General features: G+C 42.9%; 1 long non-coding RNA gene across 3 annotated transcripts; it reads left to right on the top strand.

The window, feature by feature from the left end:
• The first annotated feature begins 3,250 nt into the window (after positions 1 to 3,250).
• LOC125544300 lies at positions 3,251 to 6,742 on the top strand. Of its 3 annotated transcripts, none has more exons than XR_007299371.1 (4): positions 3,251 to 3,612; positions 3,700 to 3,946; positions 4,804 to 4,977; positions 6,042 to 6,742. It is a non-coding gene; the product is annotated as an uncharacterized LOC125544300 (long non-coding RNA). The 3 variants fall into 3 exon arrangements; XR_007299370.1 differs by having other exon boundaries at positions 3,253 to 3,612; positions 6,029 to 6,742; XR_007299369.1 differs by having other exon boundaries at positions 3,265 to 3,612; positions 4,804 to 6,719.
• The last annotated feature ends 6,656 nt before the right edge of the window (positions 6,743 to 13,398 follow it).

Here is a 13,398-nt window from a genome sequence, read left to right as displayed (position 1 = left end):
CGCACCCACTATTTGGCCCGGCCCAGTCGGGGATTCCGTGCGTGCGTCGCGCGGCTGTTTGACCCAGAACACTATTTGGGCCGGCCCAGTCGGGGATTCCGTGCGTGCGACCCCAGATATCGAATCCTTGCAGGCTTGCTTTTTTTTCCTACTAACATCGCAGCGTTACTGTACAAGCAGGCGCGCCCACTATTTGGGCCGGCCCAGTCGGGGATTCCGTGCGTGCGTCGCGCGGCTGTTTGGTTACTATAGTGTTTCTGCAAACCGGCGCTGCACAATCCGCAAAAAGTGTGCGTGTTAACTAAACCATCCCGTGGTTCGAACCTGGCTCACACAGTACCGATGGTAGAACCAGCGAGCCTCCACGCGGGATGTGGTAAATTTAAGTTTTTCCTTCTTTAATTCTTTCTTTTCCCTTTTCCTTTTTTATTTTCCCTTTCCCTTTTCATTTTCTGTTTTCCCTTTTTATTTTCTCTTCCAGGTAGATGAATTATTTGCAAATACGTGAACATTTTCTTCAAATAGATGATTTTTTTAAATCGATGAATTTTTCAAACTAGATTATTATTTTTCAAAATGAATGAATTTTTTTTCAATTTCAATTAAATTTTTTTCCAAATTGTGAACGTTTTTCTTCAAATTGATGAACTATTTTCATATTATTCGATGAACTGTTTTTGAAAATCGTGAACTATTTTTCTAATTCGATGAATTTTTTTAAAAATTTGATGATTTTGTTTTCAATTTGGATGAGCTTTTTCTAAATTCGATGAACTTTTTTTAAATCAATGAACTTGTTTCCAATTTGATGAACTTTTTTCAAATTTCATGAACTTGTTTCCAATTCGATGAACTTTTCTCAAATCTCGTTTTTCATATTTGATGAAGTTTTTTTTCAAAGTTGATGAACTTTTTTTTCCAAGTTGATGAACTTTTTTTCAAACTCACAATCTTTTTTCTATGTTGTACTCTTTTCAAATTCATAAACTCGTTTCGAGTTTGCAATTTTTTTAGAAATATATTGAACGTTTTTTTAAGCAATAGACTTCTTTTGGATTCGTGAACTTTTTTTGATTACATGAACATTTTTTATTTTTGGTGAACTTTTTTTCAATACACGAACTTTTTTTGCATTTCGTGAACGTCATTTGAAATTTGTGAACGTCTTTTCAAATAATTGGAAAATTTAATTTTACAGTGTATCACGCAATAAATAATGCGTCTTCCTTTCTGTTCTTTAAGGTTTCGCACTGTAAATATCCACGTGCAGTTTAGTTGGTCGATTGGTTAGCTCGCTGTACCAAAGGCGCTGACACGAATTCTAATCCTGGTCCGTAGGCATTTTTTGCGGGGTTTTTTTGGCGCTGCGCGCTCGTGGGCCGGCCCACCGAGACGCTTGCTGCGAGCTGCAGCAACCGGCGCCGGCAGCGCTGTATAGGAGGTCCCCGTGGTGGATCCTATTAATGGGGCGTCCAAACGTCCGGGCTTTGCTGCAGGCCCTCCGAGTTGGGCTGGCACACGTAGACGTCGCTGTTTTCTCTGTTTCTTTTATTCTCTTTCCTTTATTGTTTCTTTTCCTTTTCCGTTTTCAAATACTTGTGCTCAAATTAAAATTTAGATCTGAATTCCAGAAAACGTTATTATTCAGCATATATCACCAAAATTTTCAATGTAAATTTAACTACGGTTCAACGCATATCACAAGAATGTTCAATTTGTATTTAAAAATTAGTTAGCACTAGTAAACATGTCCGTGCGTTGCAACGGGAGAAGAAAAACTCAATGATACTCCTACCGAATAATAATGGCCTAAAACACAGATGTGATGATTTATCCAACATGAAAAAATAAATATAATTTAAGCCAAACCATCTTTGCAAATGGGTAAGAAATGTATGCATTATCTGGTTTGTAACCTCCATAGTTTTATTCCAACTTCCACTATTTCAGGTGCTATACACCCATAAAGGTGTACTAATTGTCCATACTTAATGTGAAACATATGTAGTGTGTGAGAGAAGGACCTGAGGTTCATTAGGTTAATTGTTGTGACAGATTCCCTGACCGAGAATTGAAAGATGATTATTATTTTCTAAACCTTGGAATTTTCTCTCATTGGCAATCTTTTTCGAAAGCTTAATCAAATTACATCCTCCAAGGCGAGTGGCCACATCCTCCACTACCTGAGAGGCGGTGGTTACGGCGGTGCCTCCGACTCTCAAGCCATGGTGTCCGAGGTCGAGTGCGCGGCGCGACAGCAGGCGAGGTACAACCGGCGCAATGTCGGTCGCCACCCTGCGCTTGTCAAGACGAACGTGGCGCCAGGATGGGTCAGTAATGACACAGATTTCACCGCGGCGTGGGCACTCGACCACTCCATCACCACCACAAAGACAGCCGCCAGGCGCCACCGCCATGTTGACAGCGAGCTTGCTAAAATCGGCGAGGAGTGGTCGCTTAGCGACTGCTCCGCCAACACCGGCAGGGGCAAGGCTGCCGGCAGGGGGCCGCCAGCGCCTTCGGTAGTGGCCAAGGCGACCCTTCACATCGCGCAACAGGAGGCGGAGTAGTTCCTCCGCGAGCATCAGTCACGACGACGCCGCCGCCGCCGATGGCACGTATGCCGACGGCGGTGCGGCAGGACAGGGCGGCCAAGCTTAGGAGGTGCTCATCTGATATAGGGTTTAGTGTTTTTAATATTTTTTTAGTAGAACGGTCCAAATATCGCCCGTTTATGTAAATTATATTCGAATTTGAGTGAAATCCGCTCGGCTTAATTGAATTTCGTGAAGTTGGTTCGTATTGTTGGTCGGATGTATGCGGTTAGCGTTGGATGTCGGCCTTCGGCATCTGTGTCCGCGGACTGGTCTCCCCTGTCTGCCGACGGATGCGGAAGAAATTTTGCAGGTTGTCGTTGGAGATGCCTTTATGCTCAAATCTGATCCTAATTGAATGAGTACATGCCTAGTCACCGAAATTTTTAACCTGGATGTTATCTTAGCTCCTACATGTCATATTTCACCCATATCTTATATCCTGATTTTTTTGAATTAGTTATGGTATTTGAATCAGGTGCTTTTGTTCAAATTCAAGAAAACGGCAGAACTGCAATATATTTGTTCGGTGATGATTCCCTTATTCAAAGTTCATGAAAACTTATAAATGGAGGTCATATGTCTAGTAAACATTTCATGAGCATTGGAATTTTATATCACCTATTTGTAGTTCAAATTCAAAGTTGGGGCAGATTTGAATTCGAATTCAAAAATGGGCAGTCAAATACTCTCCGAAAACTCTAGGAAACTTTATTTTGATTTTCTTTCAACTCCTCCTTTGCCACTGACCAGTGGGTCTGGATCAGTCCAGCACCGCAAGGGACACGCGCCCGCCTCCTGCCCGGCTGTCTCTTGATCTTTCTCCTCCCCCCTCCGCTACCTCACTCCTCATTCTTTTCCTCCCTCCCTGGATCCCCTCTCTCGTCAAGCTCGCCGTTGCAACGCCAGCCGCAGGGACCAGCGGGATCCGCCAGCCGTCGGTCCGGATCGACGTCCACGCCTCCGGCTCCGGCATGCACGCCTGCTAGACACCGCCGTGAACCACCTCGTTTCTCCGGTGAGTTTTTGCTCCTCGGTAGTTTCCCTAGCTCCATTGTTGCTCCTGCCATCCCATTAATGGTGATTCCCGGCGCCGGCGTGCAAGAACCTCTTGAACCAAGGCTGCCTTTCTCGGTTCCATCAGCCGCCGTTGCGACGCCGCGGCGGTCATCCTCCTCCCCGAGCAACTATAGGGACCGTGACGGGCTCTGCGTCTGGACAACGGACTCGAAGCCGCGGGTCCCTCCTACTTCTTCCTCGACCACTGACCGCCATTGACGTCGTCCGGAACTCCCTGCCATCCGTCCTCTCGCCTCCCTGATCCGTCCGACCAGGCCGCCATGAACAACAAGGTGAGGAGTCGTCTCTGCCTGCTGCTGGCTGCTTGCTGCTATTGTTCGCTACTGGCTTGCTTTGCTGTTTGCTGTTGTTGCCGCTGCTGGCTGCTTGCTTTGCGGCTTGCTGCTGCTGGTTGTTTTGTTTGCCGCTGCTGCTTGCCTTCGTGGCTTGCTGCTGCTGGCCTTGAGCTGCGGGTAGATGAGAGAAAGAAAGAAAGTTCTACTATACGTCTGTGCAGGGAGATGGCCGGATTTAGATTCACCTCTGTACAGAGAGATGATCATGTTTCAGTACAGTTTAATTCACTTGCTCCTCACAGTTTCAGAATAAGGCTAGTCTTCCCTGTGCATAGAAGTTTCAGAAAAATGCTCAACCTGCTGAAGTTGTAAAATCCATAAAAAATCATTCCAGAGCACTGGTATGGAGTTGGATGATTGAAATTGTATTGTAGCAATAGAAAACGTGAACATACTTACCCCTTAAGTTACAGCCGTGGCCCACTTGTAGGTCTGGCCCCACATAACATCTGTCCCTCCCTTTTCAAACAGCTAGCCGTCGAGTTGCACTGAGGGAAATTGTTTGATGAAAAGTATTTTTTGTTAAATTGTACCATATTCCGTACTTTCTGTAGTACTTTGGATAGCTAAAACTTAATGTTCGAAGGCATTTCTCAATTTATGCCTTTCTGGTATCATTTTACCAATGTAAATGAAGAAGAAACTCAACACATCTTGCCTGCCATTTGCATGATTACCAAATGAATGTGCTTTATCTTGGCAAAAAAATAATGCTTATACCAATTATTTTGACCAGTTTTTTTCACAATATCTTGTTTTCCTTACAAGTATTTATTTTATTTATCATATTGCAGGACATTCATGAGGGTTTGAATTTTTCTGCTGCTGATGATGAATCCTCCTTTGGAATCTTTTAAATAAAGTTTTCAAAAGATGGCCGTGAACTTGTTGTTGGAAACAGCAATGAGTCAATATGTATTTATGATCTTGGAGGAAACAAAGTGACAGAGCGAATTCATGCTCATGTGGTATGAAAGTCAAATGCACTCTTTCTTTTGTTGCTTCCATAACCTGTCCTTACAATGTACACAACACTGTTTGGTGATAGACATATCTTCTTAGGTCATATTCGGATGTACTTCTAAAATCATTTCAAGTATCTAATGTGAGCATTGGTACTGTTTGCATGCAAAGAAAATTAAAGAAAGGAGTTTGTTTGTAAGATTTTAGTCTGCTGCCAATAGAAATGCACTTACATTATTAGTAAAACAAAAGCACTTACATTGCATATTCTACACGCTTTTGTACTACATCCTCTAATGGTTCGTTATGACTGAAGTAATCATCCACATAGGCATAGCAGATTGAAGTAATGAACCACAGAACGCAATAGTTCTTGGTGGTGCTTTAAGCATAGCAGTTTGGATAGATACTCATAGCATGCTAGAAGTTGTGTCTTGTAGATTACGAAACTGAAATAAAATTCGTCTTTGTAGGAGTCTCACAGTGTAGTGTAGTATCACAGAAACACCTAATGCCTCTAAGAGGTATTTCCAAACCAGAAGCAAAAAGGAAAATCTCAAACAGTTTGTGGCGTGCCAACACTATTCAAGGTGTTTGGCTTTTGTTCTTGAAAAAAAGGTGTTTGGCTTTCTGCATAACTGCAGAGTGATGGTATATGATGAAAGGAAACACTGTAAATGTTAGAACCACTAAGTCTGAAGTAGATTAGATGACAAGTAAATATATAAATATCAGTAAAACGAATCACTACATCAGCTGAAGCAGCAGCTGTGTTGGTAGTCTGTGAAGGCTGGAAGTTGTCTCATTCGGGCCTGCAGTATTTGGCCTACGGATACATGAATAGATGTTTATGCAATTTGTTAGATATTGTAAAAATTCACGACTTGCAGTATTTGTCATCTGTATTTAGTTTATTCCTCTTCCTCACGCTGAACTTGGAGCCAAAGACCTCATGTCCTGCCGTAGCTGGCCCCCTCTGCTGCATCAAGCATCCACCATGGGAGATTGATTCCTTAATTAATCTGAAAAGAGTTGCTTGTGTTGATGTACTATTAGAACTTCATAACAGAGGAGATTGGAAGATGGAGAGAAAGGGACAAGGGAGAGGCGGCCCTCAGCCACGGCCGCCCACGCCCAGCCTCGATCCCCTCCGGATCGGGATCGGGAGAGCCAGCGCTCGATCCCTGCCTCGCCTCGCCACCTCGACGTCGGCGAGCCCTGCCAGAACCAGCTTCACAGGCGCCACCCTTCCTTCCTCTCCTTCCTCTCGTTTTCCCCTTCCTCCATCCCGTGCTCTCTCTTATCTATCTCTCTCTCTCTGTTCGAACAGGAGATACCCAGCCGCCCCAGCTAGGCCCAGTCGAGCCACGTTAACCTTCAGTTGAGATGGACGGCGGCGCAGAGGGGACGGCGAGGTCGCCGGCAAGTACAACGACGACCGATTGGCGGAGGCTCTGGTCGAGCGGCGAGCCCTCCCGGGCGGCGCACAGCGAGGAGCTCGGGCGCGCGGAGGAGAGGAGGATCTGAGGCTTAACGGTGGTGCAGGGTTCTGCGCTCGCCAGCGTCGGCCGGCGCGGCACCGGATGAGCGTCGGGGTGGGCGCCTCCTTGCGGCTGGAATCGGGAGGCGAGGGAGAGAGAGGAGAGCCCGTCCTGGTCCGCGGGTTGAGTATAGGGATTTATTTGCAAAGTTGTCGAACGAAACGTTTTTTCACTTAAAAAAGGAGGTGCGGGTTGAATACGAAAAACTATAGGGACTTTTCTGCAAAAACGGCGGCGACGTACGACCAGACGCTATATGTGCTTTATTAGTAGGTAAAGATATATTATAAAAATGTTAAATATATATTAAAAACTGTTCACCGTGTATTTAAATATTGTTCAGTGTATATCAAAACATGTTAATTTTTTATTTTTATATGGCTCAACTAGTAAAAAAAAGGTTAATGTATATTCATAAAAATTCATCATATATATATAAATTCAATAAATGTTTGGAATTTCAAATAAATCACCATTTCAATAATTCCCTAGGTTTAAAATTTTGTTCAAATTTCAAAATTTATTCATAATTTTCAAACATTATTCAAATATTTTAAGGAAAATCGTTCACATTTTTTCCAAGAATTGTTCAAAATTTTGGAGAGAAAAAAACAGATCTATCAATGTACATGTACTTTAACATTGGTGCTGCAATTAGGCCGTACTCAGGTGCGCTCCAGTGGTTGGCGTCGCTGCTACTCAGCATAAGGTCGGGGTGGTCGACTCGTACGCTTTGGTTTGAAATCACTAGAGGAGTACTTCTTGCAAAGATCACTCTCATCTTCTTAGGTTACTACAAGTGGTGCACATGCGTCATTTGTTTTTAACCGGAGAGTTTTCATTTTTTCCGTAGATTCATTTATTCAAAATGTTTTATCTCTTAAACCGTGCGTCTAAATGTTAAACCATTTTCACCGTTGGATTACTCGTGTCGAAACCTTCAAAACTAGATAATATGTTGATAGGTTTTGAGAAACTTTTTTTCTCACGAGAAAACGGGGCAAAAAAAGGACGAAAATACCGAACCGCGAGCATGTCTTTTCCTTTCCGAGAGGCACGACCTTACCTCTCACGGAAGCAAATCCATGCCTTTCGTGGAAGTAAACCGTGCCTCTTATGGAAGGGAAGAGACATTTTTTTCCGTTTTTGAGAGGCACGGCCGTGCATCTTGCAGAAGCAAAATCATGCCTCTCGCGGAAGTAAAACCATGCCTCTCACAAAAGGAAAAAAAGATAAAACACGTTTTTTTCACTTTCGAGAAGCAAAACCGTGCCTCTCGCGAAAGCAAAATCATGCCTCTCACGGAAGGAAAGAAAACACGTTTTTTTCATTTCCGAGAGACCCCGTCGTGTCTCTCGCCGAAGCAAAAAGACGTGTGTGTTTTCGCTTTCGAGAGGCACGGCCGTGCTTCTTTGCTAAAGCAAATTCATGCCTCTTGCGAAAGAGAAAAACATGTTTTTCGCGTAATTTTTTTATTTTTATTTTTGTTGAAAAGCTAAGAAAGATTGGTGAAAAAACAAAAAGCCAAAAATTTGGAAAAAAAATCATCTAAAATGCCAAAAACACTTGCGGAAAAATACAAAAAAATCTGAAGAAAGCACCAGAGTGCGACACATGGCGGCGGATGAAAGCGTGACACGCTGTCAGGCCACCCGAGACTTCTCAATTAGTTGCTTTCGTTTTTATTATACGTCTTATTGTTTCTTTCGTTTGGTTATGAGCCGGGCCGTTTGCGCGAGCTTTCATCAAACGCTCGACTGTTGACTCCCGCGAGCGTCCAATAAGAGCTCTTCAAAAATGTCCTTAACCGGCACTTACGGTGCTGGTTAAGGGATTGTTGGCTTTGTCCCTCTTATAACGAGACTGTTGACATTGTGTTTTTTTAGAAATGAAGGAGGACCTTTGGCCACATGCAGTCATTTTATTAATTATTCACATAAAACTTTATAAAGTCATATAGTAGTAAGATTAAAGCTACCATTTATGCAACATCTGTCGCTACTCCTATCTAGTTGATGTAGGGATGTTGATAGTCTGGGCCTAATATCAAACAGACCTCGTAGCCAAACCTAACATTTAAGACCTGAGATCCCAAGCAGGACGCCTGCCGGGTATGAGGCACCCACCAGTCGGACGCACTCCTCAACCAGTTCGCCTGCCGGGTACGAAGCCACCGCAGCCATCTGCCACCAATCCATCTTTAGTGATGTACTGTTGGATCTACCTTGCCCGCTCTAGCTGCCGTCGGCGCCACCACGGCGCCAGACAACGCCACCATCCTGTGCTCGTCCATCATCACATGCCCACCGATAAGACCCCGCTGCTTCATGCCGCCGAGACCCGCCGTCGTCGACGTGAGAGAAGGCACGTCACACCACCTCACGCCTCTTCCATCCGGCGATGCTCCACAAACGATGCCCCCAATAGGGAACACGACACCGCAACACCGCCATCATCCGATCCGGAGATCTTAGGATTTCTCCCGGAGCGGCACAAGCAGGTTGACGATAGTTACTTGACGATGCCTTCATCAAGGTAATGACGTTGACACCGCCGTCGCCCCCCATGACCAGAGTCGGCTCGGTTTTCACCGGTGACCATGTCTCCCCAACTCGCCGCCAGTGCTAATAGTGGGATCCAAGATCCGTCACTATCAGTCTGGCCAGCCGCCTTCGGTGGAGAAGGCAACAACCGCCACCATGCCCGGGCCAAGATACCCGGACGTCCTCGTGCCGCGAAGATTACCCAGGGGGGATCTCCTCTTGCCGTTGTCGAGACGAGGCGCAGCTGTTGGAGATATGCCCTAGAGGCAATCATGTATGATGATATTTCCTATGTGTTTATGAATAAAGATAGTCCTTGGACATTATCAATGATGTGTATCAGTAAGTACGTGACTTGTTTGTGGTACTATGCATTGTATGATGACTGTCCTAAAAGGTCCCTAGTCGAAAGGATTGTGTGGACGCGCAGCCGACTAGACTAGCATATGACACGGTCGATGGCTTGGTCTCACTAGCCATGGAGCATTGGATGCTAACCGGATAATATGGACTTGGAAGGATCTGGTCGGATTCGACGTAGTCGGATCCGAGTTGAGATAAGGTCCGAGTCGGACAGACCCAACTATGAGACGCAGCGATATGTCATCTGTGAGTCTCTAGTACAACATCCGTTCTATGTCCTAAGACCTGCGCTGGCGCATGTACTCGGGATGGTGACAGACTTGCTTTGGGCCAACCAAACGCTATTCCGTGACTGGGTAGTTACAAAGGTAGGTTTCGGGCTTGTCCAGACCCATGCTGCGAGATATGGCCGAGCAAGATGGGATTTGCCCCTCCGATCAGGAGAGACATACTCTGGACCCCTCGTGTGATCCGAACAGGATAAGCATGGCCATGCGACAAGAATTATGAGAGAATCTGGTTTGTGGTCGGCATCACTGGAACGAGAAAGAAGTCGGGCTAGAACAAGGATGACAAACTCGCCTTGAGCCCGACAACATATATTGTGTGACAAAATGAATGAAAGTATGATGTACAGGTTCGCCTAACCAGCTTCATAGTCTGCTTGGTGTTCGACATGCCTTGCTAGGGGCGGTTGCCAACCGTGCAGTTCGGAGGTGATCCGAACTGCGGCCAAGCCGGCTTGAACCTAAGGGGTCGCGCGCTTAAGGGAAGGAACCTATGAGGTCGGATCCGAGGACAGTGGTCGGATGTGATCCGAGCTGTATTCGGATTGTGGCCGAGTAGACCTATGGGCTTTAGGGTCCGTGCGAGGCCCAAGTGTTGAGCCCGCGACGGACGCCTATATAAAGTGGGGGTGCGGCACAATCATGTTGATCGCTTCGGCGTTGTCACTAGGGTTTGCATGTGTTGCGAATAGACACCTCCACTCGCCACCGGTTGTGTGATCGGACCTAGCAGTCCGCCGCACGACGTTCCTCCTGCACGCACGGATACCATTAGAGGCGGTGCACTTGCGCCGCTCCGGCGAACCTGTACGTGGGAACCGACGACCGGCTATTCGAGGGAGATCGGACGAGGAGGAGACGGTCCACGTGGACGCGCTGCCCCAACTCTTCTTTCACTGCACGGCACTACGCATCTACTGGTAACGATCTGTGATCCATATCCTGTAGCATGTTCTTGGTTGTTCTACGCATAGAAAAATTTTAATTTGCAGTCGACGCACCCTACCGTAGACCCCAACAGCAACCTGAGTGGATCTTAATCTAAACCCCTCGGGCCCAGATCAGATCTCATCACAGCCAAATCTCATCCGTCAAACGGCCGCCGGAGATCTCCTGGCCACCGCCAACCCGTTGCGCACTGTCGTTTGAGGAGGAAGAAGATGGACGCCGCTGCCCCCACGAGTTAGCACCGGCTGACATGGGTGCGTTCGGTTCAAAAAGTTTAAAAGCATTCATCCTGCATTTGAAAAATGTATGCACTATAAAAAATATTCGTGCCATTTTCAAAAGAGGCTCGTATCATCCAGAAAGTGTTTTTGACATTAAAAATATGGTCACGTGTTTCACAAAATTGTTTCTAGTATTTTCATAAGAAGTATGTACAATGTAAAAAATGTTAGCATAATTTTAGAAAATAATTTTTACCTTTCAAGAAAATGTCCGTGGCATTTCAAAAAGGGTCAGACATTTCAAAATATTTTCAGGGCATTTATTTAATATGATTTTACAATGAAAAATTTTGTCTGCATAAATTTGAAAATGATGCAGAGCACTCAAAAAAATGTGAATATGTGCGGGACATATTTTATAATGTAAAAAGATGTTCGTCATATCTGAGAAATGTTCAACGTGTATCAAATTTGTTACGCGTTTATACAAAAAAAGTTGGACACGCATTGAATAATTTAACCCGTATTTGTAAATAAAAGGAAACAAAAGGAAATGCCGAAAGAAAAAAAAAGACCTGAAATAACCAAGAAAACCGATAATAACACATATAAATAAATAATAAAGAAGGAAGACCAAACAGGGTGTTGTTAAAACCGGTCCGAACCGGTTCCTGGAACCTTCCCAAAATCGCTCGAGGGGCTACGGTGTTGTGTCGGCCTATTTAGTGGGGTGCTAGAGGCAATGTAGGGCTACATCTGACAATAAAGTGAAATATAGCCCCCGCTTCTTCCTCGCTCGACGCGGCATTTCCCCTAATTGTTATGTCTCACTTATTGCTAGATAGACGGATCGTGTGGCCATCCCAACATGTGGTTTTAGGAAGTGCAACAGTGGTTTTACAAACCTTTCGGCTGTTTAATTAATTTTAAGCTTTTAATGTGTTTTGGTCTACTTTTTGGTTTTTCTATTTCTTGTTTTTCCTGTTCGTCTTTTGTTTTTATTGTCTTTTATGGTTTTTCTTCACCTTTCTGTATCTACTATCTTTCGTTTTTCCTTTTCTCGTTTGTTATTTCTTTTTCATTTGTTGCTTTTCTTTTCATAAATACATGTTGATATTTTTCAACTATGCAATGACGGACGCTTTTTTATACTTCATGAACATTTAGTTAGAATTGTGTGAATAATTTTTGCATTTTCATGACAAGTGAATATTATTGAATTATCAAGCTTTTTTAATGCTAACATATGCTTTTTAAAAATTACACTAATACATTTTTAATGATGTGAATATGTTTTTTACATGTCATGAATAAATTTAAATCGGTGAATATGTTTTAAATATCATGAATATTATTTTTAATGGTAGGAAGATGATTAAATTTCTTGAATATTTTACATGTCATGAGTCACCGGGCCGGCCTACCAGCGCAATCGCTTGCTGTCATCATGCGTCACTGTAGGTTCGCTCGACCGCTCCTTTTTTTCCTTAGGTTTTTCTTTGTTCTTAATGGGTTTCCTTGGTTTCTAATTTTTTTTCGTTTGTTATACTTGTTTTTCTTGGGTTTTCACTGGTTTTGTTCGGTTTTCTCTTTCTTCGTTATACTTTTTTTATTAATTTCTTTGTTTTACATTTTTCTTTTTGTTCTTTGTCGGTTTTATTCGCTTTCTTTTTAACACATGATTACTTTTTTTAGTACATGAAGTACAGTTTTAGCGCACACGTGAATAGTTTTTTGATACACTTTGTACATTATCAAATACATGATGTGCATTTTTAATACATGTTTTGAACACTCTTTTGAATACATGGTAACATTTTTTAAATGCACGTTGTAATTTTTTAATGGTAATAAAAAAATCCATAAAACTAAACAACATTTCTACATTGTTTAGAAATTTTTAAAAGTTCATGGACATTTTGTGGAAACATGTGAATATTTCTTTAAAAAGTCCCATACATTTCTTCAATGGTAATAAATATGTTTTAACCTACGGGAACATTATTTTACATTGTATAAACATTTAAACCCACAAATAATTTTTAATCACTGGAAATTTTTATTTAAAAGGTCACATATTTTTTTAATGGTACTAAAAATTTCTTACATTATGTAAACATTTTTCACATTGTATACACTTTTTTGCAAATGTCACAAACACATTTTTGAAAGTTGTGAACATATTGTTTAATGTAACATACATTTTTTCTGAATTACACAAACATTTTGACATTGTATAAACATTATTTTAAATATCACGTACATTTTTGAACGTGTGAAATTTTTTTAATGTCACAACTTTTTTTGGTATGCATGATTTATGTTTTTATACACATTTCACTTTTTCAAATGCATGTATATATTAGATTTTTTGAAATATAAGCAATGGTAAAAAAAGTAAAGAAAAAAATGAAAACAAATATGTGAGAAAATACATAGGTGACATCAACATAACGCAGCCTCATGGTTACTGGGCCGGCCCAGAAACCACTTATAGGTGACATCATACTGGCACGAACATAA

The sequence above is a fragment of the Triticum urartu genome, chromosome 3 (genome assembly GCF_003073215.2).
Source record: "Triticum urartu cultivar G1812 chromosome 3, Tu2.1, whole genome shotgun sequence".
NCBI classification, from domain to species: Eukaryota; Viridiplantae; Streptophyta; class Magnoliopsida; order Poales; family Poaceae; genus Triticum; species Triticum urartu.
This window is presented reverse-complemented; position numbering and strand designations above follow the sequence as displayed.